The 5,075-nt window shown below is 29.6% G+C and overlaps 1 long non-coding RNA gene across 1 annotated transcript; it reads left to right on the forward strand.

Annotated features, from left to right (window-relative positions):
* The first annotated feature begins 3,055 nt into the window (after positions 1–3,055).
* Positions 3,056–4,275, forward strand: LOC124418873. The gene is made up of 3 exons (XR_006940273.1): positions 3,056–3,189; positions 3,302–3,327; positions 4,000–4,275. It is a non-coding gene; the product is annotated as an uncharacterized LOC124418873 (long non-coding RNA).
* Positions 4,276–5,075: the final 800 nt, after the last annotated feature.

Below are 5,075 nucleotides of genomic sequence, written 5' to 3' on the forward strand. Positions count from 1 at the left end.
AACGCACCTTTATGTTTTCACTCAAAATATAGGTTTTTAGTGGGAAATAAAAGTGATCACAGATGTCACTTGTTTTTGCTGTATCTCTTATAGTTTTCGAGAAAAACGAACTTTTATGTTTTCACTCAAAATGTGGGCTTTTAGTGAGAAATAGAAGTGATCACAGACTTCGCTTGTTTTTGCTGTATCTCTTATAGTTTTCGAGAAAAACGCACCTTTTGTTTTCACTCAAAATATGGGTTTTTAGTGGGAAATAAAAGTGATCACAGATTTCACTTGTTTTTGCTGTATCTCTTATAGTTTTCGAGAAAAACGGACCTTTATGTTTTAACTCAAAATATGGGTTTTTAGTGGGAAATAAAAGTGATCGCAGATTTCACTTGTTTTTGCTGTATCTCTTACAGTTTTCTAGAAAAACGCACCTTTAAGTTTTCACTCAAAATATGGGTTTTTAGTGGGAAATAAAAGTGATCACAGATTTTACTTGTTTTTGCTGTATCTCTTATAGTTTTCTAAAAAAAGAACTTTAATGTTTTCACTCAAAATATGGGTTTTTAGTGCAAAATAAAAGTGATCACAGATGTAAATCTTATAGTTTTCGAAACGCACCTTTATGTTTTCACTCAAAATATGGGATTTTAGTGGAAAATAAAAGCGATCACAGATTTCACTTGTTTTTGCTGTATCTCTTATAGTTTTCGAGAAAAACGGAATTTTATGTTTTCACTCAAAATATGGGTTTTTTAGTGGGAAATAAAAGTGATCACAGATTTCGCTTGTTTTTGCTGTATCTCTCATAGTTTTCGAGAAAAACGGACTTTTATGTTTTCACTCAAAATGTGGGTTTTAGTAGGAAATAAAAGTGATCACAGATTTCGCTTGTTTTTGCTGTATCTCTTATAGTTTTCGAGAAAAACGGACCTTTATGTTTTAACTCAAAATAGGGGTTTTTAGTGGAAAATAAAAGTGATCACAGGTTTCGCTTGTTTTTGCTGTATCTCTAATAGTTTTCTAAAAAAAGAACTTTAATGTTTTCACTCAAAATATGGGTTCTTAGTGGGAAATAAAAGTGATCACAGATTTCACTTGTTTTTGCTGTAAATCTTATAGTTTTCGAAACGCACCTTTATGTTTTCACTCAAAATATGGGATTTTAGTGGAAAATAAAAGCGATCACAGATTTCACTTGTTTTTGCTGTATCTTTTATAGTTTTCGAGAAAAACGGACCTTTATGTTTTCACTTAAAATATGGGTTTTTAGTGGGAAATAAAAGTGATCACAGATTTCACTTGTTTTTGCTGTATCTATTATAGTTTTCGAGAAAAACGGACTTTTATCTTTTCACTCAAAACATGGGGTTTTAGTGGGAAATAAAAGTGATCACAGATTTCGCTTGTTTTTGCTGTATCTCTTATAGTTTTCGAGAAAAACGGACCTTTATGTTTTCACTCAAAATATGGGTTTTTAGTGGAAAATAAAAGTGATCACAGGTTTCGCTTGTTTTTGCTGTATCTCTAATAGTTTTCGTGCATTTACATGTTTTCACTTAAAATATGGGTTTTTAATGGGAATTAAAAGTGATCACAGATTTCACTTGTTTTTGTTGTATCTCTTATAGTTTTCGAGAAAAACGGACCTTTATGTTTTCACTTAAAATGTGGGTTTTTAATGGGAAATAAAAGTGATCACAGATTTCACTTGTTTTTGCTGTATCTCTTATAGTTTTCGAGAAAAACGGACTTTTATCTTTTCACTCAAAATATGGGTTTTTAGTGGGAAATAAAAGTGATCACAGATTTCGCTTGATTTTGCTGTATCTCTTATAGTTTTCGAACAAAACTGACTTTTATGTTTTTAGTAATTTCAATCGAAAATTTTATTTTCAAAATTTGGATGGAGAAAAGCAAAAAATCCGTATTTTTTGTTTGAAAACATAAACATTTAAAATAAAAAATATTTTTTATTTCATTTGTGAAAATTTCGTTTTTATATTTGGTTGTTGTTTTTTCTCACAATTAAGAATTGTTCATTAATATGGCATCACATTTTAAACATTAACTATGATTGTTGTCTTTGCTAAGGACAAAAAATTCTCATTAATCTATTACAAGTTGTATGATAAAACAATATGGCAATACTATTAAAAATGGAATATTAGTGGCAAGATTTTAAGAATAACATCGTTTGTAAGGTTTATAAGGTCGTATAGATTATGTAAAAAGCGAAGTAACTGGCACACGTTTAATATATATTGATCAATTTGAATCACGACGCATTTACATGGATTGATGAATATTTTTAAAGTCAGTATTTGCAATATTTTATGGTACATACATATATGGGTCTGTGGATGATTAAATGAATGCAGCGAAAATCCCAAAATAATATAAATATAGAAAAAATGAAATTTGTTTTATATATTTTTTATCAACTTGACAAACAATATTTAATTTATTTTTCGTTTATATTATTAATTTTTCCAAATTTACATTTGTAAAATCGTGATTGATATTACAAATCATACTACACGTTCAATATGTATCACGTGATCCATAATAAATATTGATAGGATATATGGATTACAGAAAATTGGGGTTTTCTGTGATATGGAACACGATCCATCACAATAAATATTGATAGGATTTTTGGATTACAGAAAATTTTGGTTTTCTGCTATATGGAACACAATCCATCAATATTGCATGATACACGTTCAATTCATATCACAATACAGAAAATATCACGATATATATTGAACGTGTGACATTTACCAAAGAATATTTTTTTTATTCTGTTCCATTCAGAGAATACAATAAATTTAAAAATTTTAATTCCATTCAGAATATTATTTTCCAGAATAAGTATTTAAATAAGAAGTTTTTGTACGAGATATAATCATTTTAATAAAACATACTTTTAAACCAATTAGAAATTGCTTAAAAATCTAAATGGATTTTGTTTATTCAGCATTTTTCTTTCGACATTCATCTGGCAACACTCCGACGTTGATTTGTTTATTTATTTTTGTTGTTGTTTTCTTGTATCATCTTTTTCTTGTTGTCCGTCAGTCAGTATACAAACATTTTTTTTCACTACGTTCAGCAAACGAAAAATATAAACAATCGAAAAATAATAAAATTTTACAAATAAATTAATACAAAATTGCAAAGAATAGCAAAAAGAAAGTAGTAAGTAAGACAATTTTAATATAGATACTTGTTGCAAACTTAAACATTTCTAATTAAAATTTTTCTTAATTTTTTTTATTTTCCAAAAACAACAACCACAACCCCTTTTTAGTACCGTGGAAGAAAGAAACAATTACGGTGAGTTGGAAATTTGTTTGAAAAGACAGACAAAAAACGAAAACAAAAAAGAAAAAGTAGCGGAATTTGGACAATGAAATACAAGAAGAATTTAACTATTGTGGAAGTAGCGATTGAAGCAAAACTCTAAAAGTAAAAGAAATCAAATTGAAACGCATTTGAGTGAGACATTAGAAATATAATTTAAACACGAAATTAAAAAGAATTGTAGCTACAACAAGAAATCATCTTCATTAGCAGCAGCGACAGTAATAACCACAAAAACAGTACAAAAACAGCAACAACAAAACCCATTAAAGAAGAGGCAGCGCCCCATTTATGAATTGAAAAAGTCCGCAAAGCATTTTGTTCAAATAAATTTTTGTTTCTGTGAATTGTTTTTGTAGTTATTGTTGCTGCTTCTTCCTCTTCACAGTGTTTTTAGTTTTTTTGTTGTTTTTGTAGTGGCGTTTACTGTTCATTCAAAGTCGCTCATTTGAATTCCTTGCTCTGCTTGTGTTTTGCGAATTATTTTTTGTCATTTTTGTTTTCAATTTTTGTTAAAAAGCACATTTTGTTTTTGGTCTTCAGGCGTACAAGGTAAAAATGCTTTTGATATCTTTTTGTCTACTCTAGGTAAAAATTGTTGCGTTTCGTTAAATCTAATCATATTTTGTTTTATTACTCTTTTAGTTGTGCTTGCTAGAAGAAATTCTCCTTTAGAAGAAGTTTACTACTAATTTGCTACTTAAAATGGATTCCAAACAAAAATTGAAACGTTTCTGCTTTTTGGGCTCCTTTGAACCTGTATACATCCATCTGCGGGGTTCTCTTAAAGTGGAAACTTATTGGCCTGTGGTTTCAGAGCTTGTTAAAGATATAAATGATAGTGAATTTCTTCCTTTTATAAAAGAGCTCTTGCATGACGTTTCATTAGTGCGCCGTGATGAGGTTAGTATGAGATAAGTGGAATTTTACGTGAAATTGGTGTTGAGAGCAAGAAATAGTTGTGAAATTATGAACAATTTTTGAGTTTGCTATAGTGAATATAATCTAGCTACCTAAGAAGCTAGACTATCAATTATAAATTACATTCTAGTTAAGTTAAATGTATATTATTTCTTCTAGGTAACTATTCTGTTCTAATTCAGTTTAAGTTTATTTCTAGCTTAGTTCTAGTTCAGTTTAAGTTCAGTTCTAATTCAAGTTCAGTTCTAGTTCAGTTCTAGTTCAGTTTTTGTTCAGTTCTAGTTCTGTTCTAATTCAGTTCTAGTTCATTTCAGTTCTAGTTCAGTTCTAGTTCAGTTCTAGTTCAGTTCTAGTTCAGTTCTAGTTCAGTTCTAGTTCAGTTCTACTTCAGTTCTAGTTCAGTTCTAGTTCAGTTCTAGTTCAGTTCTAGTTCAGTTCTAGTTCAGTTCTAGTTCTAGTTCAGTTCTAGTTCAGTTCTAGTTCAGTTCTAGTTCAGTTCTAGTTCAGTTCTAGTTCAGTTCTAGTTCAGTTCTAGTTCAGTTCTAGTTCAGTTCTAGTTCAGTTCTAGTTCAGTTCTAGTTCAGTTCTAGTTCAGTTCTAGTTAGTTCTAGTTCAGTTCTAGTTCAATTCTACTTCAGTTCTGGTTCAGTTCTAGTTCATTTCAGTTCTAGTTCAGTTCAGTTCTAGTTCATTTCTAGTTCAGTTCTAGTTTAGTTCTAGTTCAGTTCTAGTTCAGTTCTAGTTCAGTTCTATTTCAGTTCTAGTTCAGTTCTAGTTCAGTTCTAGTTCAGTTCTAGTTC

This window comes from Lucilia cuprina, chromosome 3 (genome assembly GCF_022045245.1).
Source record: "Lucilia cuprina isolate Lc7/37 chromosome 3, ASM2204524v1, whole genome shotgun sequence".
Lineage (NCBI taxonomy): Eukaryota > Metazoa > Arthropoda > Insecta > Diptera > Calliphoridae > Lucilia > Lucilia cuprina.